Source organism: Tamandua tetradactyla, chromosome 22 (genome assembly GCF_023851605.1).
Source record: "Tamandua tetradactyla isolate mTamTet1 chromosome 22, mTamTet1.pri, whole genome shotgun sequence".
In the NCBI taxonomy this organism is placed as follows: domain Eukaryota; kingdom Metazoa; phylum Chordata; class Mammalia; order Pilosa; family Myrmecophagidae; genus Tamandua; species Tamandua tetradactyla.
In genome coordinates this window covers 47,036,335-47,049,035 of record NC_135348.1, presented here as the reverse complement: position 1 = coordinate 47,049,035, position 12,701 = coordinate 47,036,335, and the positions used below count along the sequence as shown (strand labels likewise).

At 48.7% G+C, this 12,701-nt stretch overlaps 1 long non-coding RNA gene across 1 annotated transcript; it reads right to left on the bottom strand.

Moving 5' to 3' along the window:
• Positions 1–177: 177 nt before the first annotated feature.
• Positions 178–6,003, bottom strand: LOC143666162 (uncharacterized). The gene is made up of 3 exons (XR_013167427.1): positions 5,835–6,003; positions 5,030–5,164; positions 178–450 (listed from the first exon to the last, which is right to left on the bottom strand). It is a non-coding gene; the product is annotated as an uncharacterized LOC143666162 (long non-coding RNA).
• Between the last annotated feature and the right edge of the window lie 6,698 nt (positions 6,004–12,701).

Sequence of the window (12,701 nt, the reverse complement as noted above, 5' to 3'; positions counted from 1 at the left end):
ACAAGAGGGTAAAAGCCGGAGAGCAGCTAAGAGAAAATTCAGAGAAACACCCGGAGACATTTAGAGGCAGCTGGGAGCGAAGGCCCAGCAGATGCCCCCTGCACCGGGGCCGAGGCGTGCCGGGGCCCAGTGCCCTCCACAGACCGTCCTGCTGGGCTCAGCCTGGGCAGCCTCAGCCTCGGGACCGGAAACCTGGATGCTAGCACATCCCCTTGCTAAAAGCCAGTTCATTTCTGGTACGTTGTGTCTCGCCCACTTTAGGAACCTCAAACAGGTTCCCTTACCGTGAATGAACCAGTGATGTCCCTCAGTGATTCCAGGCAAGGAAATATAATCCCATAGAAATTCAGCGTGCTTTGGGGCATTCGCTCAACCGGCCCAGGCCCGGGCTCAGGCTCGCCAGCACCTTTCAGCTGCTCCAGGCTGCAGGAGTGGCTTGGTTGGAGAGCTCTAGTTTTGGGCAAAAGGAGAAGAGCAGCAGCTGAGGACAAGGTGACCTTCCCCGCTCCACAGTGCGGGCTCAGCCCTACACAGAGGTCATTTTCAAACTTGTTTGTCGGTGACCATAGTGAGAAATGCGTCATTCTTGTCACCTGTAAAAGTTTTGCAAACCACTGTTGGTGCCTTTTACACATGACCTACCCTGGTCTTTTGTCTTTACTCTCTCTTCTTCGTTTCATTTCCTTCAATGCTGGTGTTGAACTCGTGCAGCCCCATTCACCCGGGACAGTCCAGTTCATGTCCATCCTCCCCCGTAACTATGACTAGTTCCCCTTTCCCTCTCTAAATGATTCCATAAGCCCTCAGCTCCTTTTGGAAAAAACCCTGGCTGTGGAGGATGGGGCCTCAAGCAGCAACTGGAGGAACTGTTTCTGCAGGAGACCAGGGGCCCGTCCACACGGAGCCGCCCTGGAAAGACAGCAGAGAGCAGCAGCTGGCAGGGGCCTCTGCCCACTCGGGAGCTGGGAGCCGAGGCTTGGGCTCTGGCAGGGGGTACAGGGAGGGCAGGGGGTGCAGGTCAGGCAAGGGATGCAGGGGGTGCAGGGAGTGCAGGGGTGCAGGGAGGGCAGGGGGCGCAGGGAGGGCAGAGGGTGCAGGGCAGGCAGGGGATGCAGGGGGTGCAGGGAGGGCAGGGGGTGCAGGGGATTGGGGGTACAGGGGATCGGGAATGCAGGGGGTACAGGGGTGCAGGGAGGGTGGGGGTGCAGGGGGGCAGGGGGGACAGGGGGTGCAGGGGGAAGGGGGGACAGGGGGTGCAGGAGGCAGAGTGTGCAGGGAGGGCAGGGGGTGCAGGGGGTGCAGGGGTGCAGGGAGGCAGGGGGTACAGGGGGTGCAGGGTGGGCAGGGAGTGCAGGGGTGCAGGGGGGGCAGGAGGGCAGGGAGTGCAGGGGTGCAGGGGATCAGGGGGTGCAGGGGTGCAGGGGGTGCAGGGGTGCAGGGAGGGCAAGCGGTGCAGGAGTGCAGGGAGGCAGGGGGAATGGGGGGCAGGGAGGCAGGGTGCAGGGGGTGCAGGGGGCAGGGGGTGCAGGGGTGCAGGGGGTGCAGGGGTGCAGGGATGCAGGGAGGTCAGGGGGGCAGGGGTGCAGGGGGTGCAGGGGTACAGGGAGGCAGGGGGTGCAGGGGGCAGGGCGGGCAGGGGGTGCAGGGAGGCAGGGGGACAGGGGGCAGGGCGGGCAGGGGGTGCAGGGAGGCAGGGGTGCAGGGAGGGCAGGGGGTGCAGGGGGGCAGGGGGCAGGAGGTGCAGGGGGCAGGGGGTGCAGGGAGGGCAGGGGGTGCAGGGGGCAGGGGGTGCAGGGGGCAGGGCAGGCAACGGGCAGCTGCGCCCTCAGGTGGGTCTCGGTGGCTCCGTGGGCAGTGCCACCCCTCCCGGCGCGGACCTCCTGGGGCTCGCCAAGGGCCTCGGGCCCCACACACCCCGCGGGGAAAACCCTAACGCAGCGCTTCCTCTGATGATGTCTGACCCAGAGAAGTTAGTTACAATGGACCTCCCTAAATGTCCATCCAACCAAAAGATGCCAGAATAAAATGATTGCACGGCCAAGTTGCTTATCCACAATAGGCAATCTAAACATTAAAAAGTGAAAACATACCGTTTTCTTTAATTTTAAAAAGAAATTTGTTCAGCCATACAAAATTTGCAGTAGCTTTCCTGTGAATGATATCTAAGCTTGAAACAAACAGCATTAAACATTGAAAAAAAAAAAAAACTTTTCTGTGGAAAAGGAAGAATTACATTCTTCCAGCTGCTCTGGATATTCATTTATTTAAATTCTTCTCTATGTTTTCTCTGTCTTAAAGTATGCTTAAATGAAGTGAAATCGTATAGAAATGTTTTAAAGATGCTGCGATACAGGGGGAATATTTGAAAGAGGACTGACCCATCTTCTCTCCAAATATTTTATTTTTATCAAGAAAAGGGTGGTTTTCCATCCCGTTAAAAAAAAGTAATTTTCACATTTTTAAGTAAAATGACAAATAGCAAAAATATTTCACTCCTTTTGTCTCTGAAAATGCTTTAAAATTCCTGTAGCTCCTTCTCTCCTCAAAATCCTGCAAGAAAACTGAAAAATGTTCTCCAAGTCAGTTGACAGCTAGTGGAATTTCCAGGTTATTTTTGTCTGTGCCGCCTCGGAGCCGGTGTGGCGGTGCTTGTCACACGCATCTCCTGTGCGGCGCCGGGCTGGGACTCAGCAGACAGCTCCTGCTGTTTTTAGCCTTCCAGGCATGAGCCCAAAAGCAACTTGTTAAAATAGACAGAAATGAGAGAACTCGAGTCTTGACAGAATGCACTGAACTGTCTTCTATCCTAGTGGGCCCTGCTTCTAGAATACTGGATTTACACTGGGAAACGCAAGCCGGCCCTGCCAAAAGGGCTGCAAGGACGGATGTTCTCCAGTGCCCCCAAGGTGTGTGCCTAGGAGTGCTAGAGTAGTCCAGAGGGCAGCCAGGTGAGAAAAGGACCCTAAGCCTTAGGCCTGGCTGCTCCGCTCCTTTCGCTTCTCTTCTCCTTGGAACTCTGTCTTCACTTGGCTCCCAGGAAGCTTCTCTGGCCTGGTCTGCTCCTCTGACTACTCCTTCTGGGTCTCTTTTGCTAGACCTTCCTCATCTCCCCAAACCCTGAATACTGAAATGCCATCGGTTCGGTCCCTGACTTCCCTACCCACATTCTCTCAGCAGTGTGCTCATTCATTCTTTTTTTTAATGCAATTTCATTGGGATATGTTTGCATACCATACAATCATCCAAAGTGTGCAATCAGTGGTTCACAGTATCATCATAGGGGTGTGCCTTCATTACCATCAATTTTTGAACATTTCATTACTCAAAAAACTACATATAAAAATAAACAAAAAAGTAAAAATGAAAAAGAACCTCCAAACATCCCAAACACCCCACCCCCTATTATTTATTTGTTTTTCGTCTTTATTTTTTTACACATCTGTCCATACACTGGAAAAAGTGAGTGTCAGCCACAAGCTTTTCACAACCACACGGTCACACTGTAAAGCTATTTAGTTACACAACTGTCTTCAAGAATCAAGGCCACTGGAATATAGTTCAACAGTTTCAAGTATTTCATTCTGGTTAATCTAATACATTAAAAACTGAAGAGGAATATCTATATAATGCATGAGACTAACCCCCAGAATGACTTCTCAACTCTATTTGAAATCTCTTGGCCACTAAAATTTCATTTTGTTTCATTTGTCTTTCCCCTTTGATCTAGAAGTCTTTCTCAAGACTTTCTCGATCCCATGATGCCAGGTCCAGGCTCATCCTGGGAGTCAGGTCCCACATTGCCGGGGAGACTTACACCCCTGGGAGTCATGTCCCATGTAGGGGGAGGGAGGTGAGTTCACCTGCTGAATTGGCTTAGAGACAGGCCACATCTGAGCAACAAAAGAGGTTCTCTGGGGGTGACTCTCAGGCATCGTTAAAAGTAGGCTTAGCTTCTCCTTTGCAGAAATAAGTTTCTTAAGGGTGAACCCCAAGATCAAGGGCTTGAGCCTATTAAATTTGTAGTCCCCAGTGCTTGTGAGAATATCAGTAACTCCCCATGTGGGGAAGTTTAGCATTTCCATAGTTTTCCCCAGTCCCTCAATGGGGCTTTGTAAATACTGTTTTATTCCTTGCCCAGATTACTCTGGGATGTATCGAGGCATCACACTAACCTGCACAAACCAACAAGATCTCACTCCTTATTCAAGGTTCCATGTAATTACAGTGTTCAAATAAACTGACCATACAAGTTAAATTAGGTAGTGTGCTACAGAAAATATAAATTTTGCACCAAATAAACATCTCTTCTTTTGGTCTCATGCAGAAGTTGAAGTTTTAAAATATGGACAATATCAGTTACCTCTTAGACTGGTTTACCTTAGTCCTAACCAGATCTGCTCCATTCATATCTCTAATTGAAGCTTGATCTCTTTTTCGGTTTTTTAAACTATTGCTGTATGGGGTAATGCTCAGAATTTAGAAATGACCGTTACAGCTGAGGAATAGATGTGACTGCCATAAGAGCTCGCAATCTAGAACCTTTACAGTAAGCCATCCCCTGATAACCTGTGCTGTCGGATTCAGTTCTCAGAGTTTGTACATCATAGTTAGTCCGTATTAGTGAAGCATTATAATGTTTGCCTTTTTCAATCTGGCTTATTTCACTCAGCACACTGTCCTGAAGGTCCATCCACCTAGCTGCATCCCTCACAATCTCATCCATTCTTAACCCGCTCACTCCCTACGTGATCTGACTCCTTCTCAGGGCTTCAGACGCATCTGTCATGTTAATGGCTCCCCACCCGCTTCTTTCACTGTCTTCTCCATCTTGATTAGAGATAACTTCAACCTATCGGTTACTCAGGCCAAAAAACCTTGGAGCCATCTCTGACGCCTCTCTCCCTCTCACACTTTACATCAATGTGTCTGGTTGCCTCTGTCTCAAAATGCAGCCAAATTTGACTCACGCAATCCTGCTGCATTGCACAATTCTACAGGCACCTGACTTCGAACCTGTTGGGAACGGTACCTCCAGAAGCTCTGCGCGTCTCACCGCGGCTGCCATCTGCTCGCCAGCTCCTGCCTGCTTGAGCAAGTTTCATAACTGTCTCTGTTCTCACCTTGCCCCCTTCAGTCTATCCTCAGTGCTGATGCCGCAGAGATCCTGTAAAAACATGTCATATCACATCACTCCCCTCCTCAAAACTTTCCAATTTCTTTGGAATGAAAGCAAACGTGTTTACAGCAACTTCCGCAACACCCCCTGATGTGGAGGTGCCATCACTCTGTCCCCCCCCCCACCGCTCTCCATCCTCCACCCCGCTCTGGACACACTGACCGCCTCACTCCAGGACACACACACCCCCACGGGGTCCTTTCACTTTCTGCTCCCCTGCTTGGAAAGTTCTTCCCAAGACTTTTCTCTTCCTTTAGATACTTACTCAAATATTACTTTGAGGCCTGCCCTGGCCACCCTTTCTAAAATGTAACCACCCACTACCTAAAGCTTTGTGAGGACGGAGCTTCACCCTCCAGGATGTAACAAACACTCTACATCAGATGACCTTTATATAGAGTTCTGTCTCCAGTAGGTAGAATATGTGGGTCTAGAAATCAAAGGGTAGAAACGGGACTGATCCCTTTCACCATTACTCCCAGTGATGCACTTGGGAAATTTGTGCTTCCACTTCCCTCATCCCCAGATTCTGTGGGTTTAGAGCTCCTGGTTCACAAAGAGGACACTTCCCCAAGGGATGTGGCAAGAGCTGCCCCAGCACCAATATGGCGGGGATAGCTGGCCCTGATCCCTGGAAAGGTGAGCGCTAGTGCCGTACCATGGGGTGGAGGAGATTATGACTGGCTTCTAGGTGACTCGGTGGGGTGCCTCTTCACTCTCCCTTGCTCAATTTTGAACAAGTAGACACGGCCTTAGAAGGGGAACGTGCTGTCAGGGTCATAGTCATGATGCCGGGCAGAACTCAGGGGCCAGCAGTGGTGCCAAGGGCGAGGGAAATCTAGAACAGAGGAAGAGACAAGGAATTTCACAGGTCCTGAGACCAAATGCAGCCGTAGGGACTGCTGTTCGCGCCTTCACGCTGGCTCTTGTGAGTTTCCCCGAGGAGAATCCAGGAAGATCTGCGTCCAGAACTTCATAAAGAAACGGATCTGAGCAGTGACAGGTTTTCCAACCAGGAAGAGAGGAACCGTAAACTCGAACCCAATTTTGGGATTTGTACGGCGAGGCGATGCGCAAGGGGGCCTACACTTAAGATGGCCACAGCAGCAGCAAGAGGGGAAGTTGTGCAGCTAACGCAGGGCGTTGGGCAGGAAATAGGGAAATTGAGGTGGTGGGTTTCCTTTGTCTAGCTTGGGAGTGGGATGTTTCTACTGGTCAGTTAGAAGCGGTGGGGGGGCTGTTAAGGGGGGAGTTCGCGCAAGCTTGCAGCTTTGGGCTGTAACTGCTGGAGGGCAGATTTGGATAGGAGTTACAGCAGGAATGCAGCTGCCAAGGGGCAGTGTAAGGACACTCCTGGGCCTGCCGTGTGGGTGGGGGCAGGTCTGGTTCTGCCTCCTGGGAGTTATGAATGGGGGAAGTTTCCTGGAGTGCTGGCTAAGAGTCAGTTACTTCAAAGGGGAAAGGTCCCGTCTAACAAGCAGCACAAGGGGAGGACTAAGTGGCGCTGGGACGTGCCCCTCAGGACCCCCTTTGGGACAGAAGGGCTTGTTCAGCCAGCAGTTGGGAGTGTGACCAGCACAGCTCTCAGCTGTCAGTCCTCTTTGGGAATTGCCTCAGCTAAGAAGAGTTGTCTTGCCCAAGGTCGTGTCCCTTTGAGAATTCCACATCCAATGTCTAGGCCATGTGGGGTCTAAAGATTTGGCCCCCCTCGTCCCAGCGTGGGACGACTCCAAAGAGCTGTGCAAGCTCAAAGCTCCCTGAGAGTTTGGCTGAGTCCTCTGTTGAGACCGTATCGCAGACCAGCTTCTTTCATCTCTCTGCCAATCGTGCTTCCTTCCCTCCCGTCCATAGGTATCGATTCCAAGAATTCTCAATGAACTTTGTGCACGTTACTCTCCACCTCAGATTCTTCTTTCCAGACAACCCAACCTGCGACACCCTGGAATGCAGTGATTTGGAAGGCTTTATAACACTTCACACTTTACCTAGAAAATCAGTAGGTCTGACATGTTCCGCAGCAGCTGGCCAGTCAGAAACTGAGTTCATTTATGGGCTTGGTCTAGCCCTCTTGGAGAGGAAGAAAACCACATGTCCTTATTCATTTAAAAAAAAATTTAGGAAAGGGTTTTGCTCAAAATAATCAGTGACCCCTGAGCTCCAGCTAAATGTTCCTTATGTAACAATACACTGAAGACATAATATTGATATACTATACCAAGGATCTACCAGCATTATTCACGGGCAGGTAAGCTTGTCTGATAATGTCTTCACTGGTGTGCCGGTCTGAGTCTGTGGAGGACCCCAGAAAAGCCCTTTAATCCTCATTCAGTATTGCTGGGGGGGAGCATTTTGATTGTTTCCGTGGAGATGTGACCCACCCAGTTGTGGGTGGTAACTTTTAATTAGATGATTTCCATGGAGGTGTGTCTCCACCCAGTGAAGGTGGAGTTGTTTACTGGAATCCTTGAAAAGAGGAAACATTTTGGAGAGAGTCCCTTTTTTGGTGCCACGAGAAAGCCAGCAGATGCCGCCATGTTTGCCATGTGCCCTTCCAGCTGAGAGAGAAACGTGAACTTCATCGGCCTTCTTGAACCAAGGTGTCTTTCCCTGGATGCCTTAGATTGGACATTTCTATAGACTTGTTTTAAATGGGACATTTTCTCGACCTTGGAACTGTAAACTAGCAACTTATTAAATTCCCCTTTTTAAAAGCCATTCTGTTTCTGGCATATTGCATTCCGGCAGCTAGCAAACTAGAACAACTGGTGTATCTTACAGCCATTGCTAGGTTATGCTACAGTAAAAAATACCCCAGGACCACAGTGGCTCAAAAAAGACAAGTGTTACTCTTATGTGTGTGTGCTGTGGACCAGCTCCGGCTACTTTTCACCTGATGCTCCCACTCCAGGATCCAGACTGAAAGACATGATGTCATCTGAGGCATGTTGACCTCGTGGCAGAGAGAGAACAAAGGAGAGCCCTCAGGAGATTTTTAAAGCATTTTCTTGAATGGGGTCTATGGCACTTTGGCTCACAGTTGGGGCGCTAAATACATCTCCTTCCCCAGAGAAGGATTCTAGAGGAGGGGGCCTAGTGAAGAAGGGCAGACAACATTCTGAACAAATATTGAACTCTACCACAATTGATAACATGAGGTTTACAGAATCTGTTACCTTTAATAAATACTTAACCTACCTTAACTATTCCTATACTGGAATCATGTGAAAGGTAAGTTACAGTGTTAATAAAATGGACAAAACATTCACTAACACTCTTCTTGCATCAGTTACTTATTGCAACATCAAAATGTTACTATAGAATACACATGGGAAGGGGGAAAGGGAAGTCAAAGAGAGGTTAAAATAAAACAGCAAAGTTGCAATGCAATTCTGAATTCACAAAAATGAGTGTTTATGATCATCAGAATCATTTATACTCTTGGCAAAGATTCAGGATGTGTGAAAATAAAGACTGAATCTTAGGGTGAGACCATATGAAGTAACATTTTCCTGACTTCTCATGTTACCGTTCTAATTGTTATTGCTAGTGGTAGTTGTCATGCTTTTCTCCTTCACCCATTTCTGATGAGGCTTTATCTTGTTTATTTTTATGTGGACTGCTTTAAATTTGTTCTGGAAAAAGACGTGGTTGTTATTATTTACTTACAAAATTATTAAAAAAGAAAAACAACACCTACAAAATGAACACTATCCATAAGAGAGAGTGAAAGAATTAGGATAAACACTAGTTGTCCAATTAGGAAGGTTTAATTGAGGAAGAAGTCTCAGAACTGTCACGAGAGTAGCGCTGAGTGAGTGTGACCCTGGGAAGAGGAGCAGGGAGCTGCTGGAGGCTGAGCGGTGAGCCCTACTTCTGCAAGACCACAGAGGCCTGAAAACAACTGAAGTGTTAAAACACACATGAAGGCCCAAGATGCAGAATTAAAGACAATCTGAGCAGCAAACGGGGACAAACACGAGAAAATGCCAGGGGAGATGTATATTGCAGCGCTCACCATATGAAGTACATTGGCATGTCTAGTCAAGAAATCATCATGTCAGGCTGCCAAACTGATTGCAGATAAGCATGCTACATTTTCCAGGCATATCTGGGTTATTTAAAGTTATTTTCATACTAAAAAACCCCACCCCTATGTGTCATGGAATAGAAAGCAAAATGCACAAATTGTAATGTAATCCCTGAAACTTCATTCCTCCAAGATGTCCTTGTAGGCTTGGCTCTATTTCTCGGGGTACCTGTGTCTCTCTCCTTTGCCATTAAGAGCAGGTAGAATCACGTGCCTAAGGAATGATACTCTAAACATTCACAGAAACCATTAGATTGATAATAAGAACTGTAAGAAATAAGAAATCTAGCAACATTTGTGCTAAAGGGTAGATGCTGCAGAGGTATGACATCAAAAAAATCTTCAAAACAATGCAGTATTCCTGATATCTCCTGCTCTCTGGTATCTTTAAATAACTAGAGGTGCTTTTTAAAAAAGAAGTTTAGCTGTATTTTATTTTTTTGCATGGGCAGGCACTGGGAACTGAACCCGGGTCTCCAGCATGGCAGACAAGAATTCTGCCTGCTGAGCCACTGTAGCCCACCCTAGCTTTAATTTTGATAAGCATTTTTCCCATTAAAGTCACAAGGACAAAGTTTGTCAGTTGCACTTATGTGAAATAATCAGAATATGCAAATTTAAAGTCAGAAATTGGAACACAGGTTACAGCAGCGGGGCTGGGGTGGGGAATGGGATGTTACTGCTTAATTAATACCGAGTCTCTGTTTGAGGTGACAGGAAAGTTTCAGCAATAGGTGGTCATGATGGGAGCACAGCATGGTGAATGTAGTGGGCATTACTGAGTTGTTCACTTGGAAGCGATCACCATGGAAAATTTGGGTTGCAAACAGGTTACCAGAATAGAATTTTTTAAAAAAAAACCATAAACCTGTACAGCCCAATGAGTGAACCCAAATGTAAGCTATGGACTAAGGTTAATAGTGTAATTATAATAATGTTGTTTCATCAATTGTAGAAAAAAGTGACTGTTCTATGAGCAGCAAAAGGTAAAAACCTAAAATTGTGGAACTGTAACCCATGCCAAACTCAGAACTATGTTCTACAACTAATTGTGGTGCTGTGCATTTAAAATTATTGCTTTTTTATATATATGTTATTTTTCACAAAAAGAGAAGGAAGAAAGTCTATTGTGATGATAAAAAAAAATATTTAAGCCTCTAGCCTCCTATATCTGGGGCAGCTAGAAGGAAAAATCTGAGAGGATCGTATGGGAGCCCATGACAAACTCTGGGATCTGTCCTGTAACCACTTGTTGAAGAGTGCTTTAAAACTATTGCTTCTTATTTCTTTGCTCTGTATATATGTTATATTATACAATTAAAAAGTTTAAAAGCAAAAAAAGTTAGGATACTATGCAGAATGTTAGTAACAGGGAGACCTCGGTGGGGGGGCAGTATATGGGAATTCTGTACTTTCTGCAAGATTTTCCTGTAAACCTAAAACTGCTCTAACGATTATTTTTTTTAATTACAAGCTACTGGTTTTATCTGCTCAAAAGCCCATCAGGTGTTTCCTCAGTGTTTTCCCCTAAACTCAATACTCCCATCTGGTGGCCACAAGAGCTCATGTGCCAGATCAAGCGTTCACGCTGCCTTGGTAACGCTGTTCCCAAAGTAGGACCACAGAGAACCGTGGTGTCAATGCCCACTGTGGGCTCAGGGCTGCGGGGTGCTGCGGGGTGCTGAGGGGGGTGCTGCCGGGGGTGCTGCGGGGTGCTGCGGGGGTGCTGAGATGGTGCTGCGGGGTGCTGAGGGGGGTGCTGCCGGGGGTGCTGCGGGGGTGCTGGGGAGGTGCTGAGATGGTGCTGCGGGGTGCTGCCGGGGTGCTGAGATGGTGCTGCGGGGTGCTGCCGGGGTGCTGCCGGGGGTGCTGCGGGGGTGTGAGAGGGTGCTGTGGGGGTACTGAGGGGGTTCTGCGGGGTGCTGTGGGGTGCTGCGGGGTGCTAGGGGGTGCCGCGGGGTGCTGAGGCTGGGAGGGCAAAGGGGGGGAAGGGAAGCCTGGGAAAGGCGTCGGCCTCCTCGGGACTAATGTCAGGATAAGTGAACTATTGATTGAATGAGCTACAAAGTAAATGAAATACACGGTGAACCCGTGACACTGTTACACACTTTTCTTAGCGTTGCTTCAAGATGAAGCTATGTTTGGAATGCACCTGTGGAAAGAATCAAAACGACTCCCGCAGCAGCTCCGGAAAAGAGCTTGGCAGTCCGCAAGAAATCAAAAATGGAACTACCGTAATACTCGGAAATTCCAGTGCTGGCCCGACGCCCGAGGGTGGACGCGCGAGCAGGAGGCGCGCGAGGCGGGAGCATTGCTCAACCTCCGGGAGGAAGGCGGCTCTTACACACGCGGCCTAAGAGTGCACCCCGAAAGTTCACGCGCAGGGAGTGAACTAAGCCCAGCGAAGGCGCAGCGCGCCGGAAATGCGGACACGCGGGAAGCGGCGGCCGCGCAGGGCCTCGCTGCGGTGCCGGGCGGGTGCGGGGGGGCAGCCCGCGCTGTACCCCCAAAACCTCTGCGCTCCGCTCTTCACAGTGCTTTAAAAAGGGAAATTTTGTGTATATACGTTACCACATTAAAGAAAAAAGACGAGCACCCAACGCCCTGTTTTCGAAGATAACTGTGATTTTTTAGAACACATTGGAGAGGTAAGGAGACGCTAAGGCAGACTCCCCTTCCCAGGACAGAGGGCTCCCCTGAGGAAAAGGACATCAAGGTATGAGTTTAATTTGCGTGGGGAGAGGCTTCAACCTGAGCTCACATCTTGTTATTCATCATAAAATCCCTACAGGAGAAGGGAGGCAGGTAAGAGTGCGCACGTGGAAAAGGCTCTGTTACACTTGGGAGACTCTCCGCGGCAGACAACGTGGAAGCATGCTGACCGCTGGCCGTGGGGGTCACTGCGGTGCCTGCTCGCCCTTATTCTGCATCAGAGAGCCCCTGCCGGGGAGGGCAGAGCCAGGGGCCCCGCGGTGACCGTCAGGCAGTGCCGCCTTCTCACCCCACCGCCCTCCTCCGCATCAGCGCGCACACCCCAAATACTTCAGTCCTACCTTGCATCTTTACCCTCCCTGGCTACTCAATCCTTGTCACCTGTCTGCCTATATATTTTTGGTTCTTATTTATATTCGAGGTGAAGTAAAAACGCTGACACTGTCAAATCCTCTTCCTATTACTTACTTGGAGTGACTCATCTGGGCATGTAGAAAATAGCCAGAACTCTCCAGAACATCTCTCAATGCCTTTTGAAATTCTAGGTTAGGAAGCTAAAGGACCACAGGGCACAGGAAGTGTTTTCATTTTTCCTTCTAGCAGAAGAGTGTGACTTTTTTAAATGAAGGAGGATGTGGGAAGTGACTAACAGGCTTATTATTATTTTGTTTTTATATTTTTATTGATACATCTTAACAAACAGACATTCCATATGTGGTGTGCAGT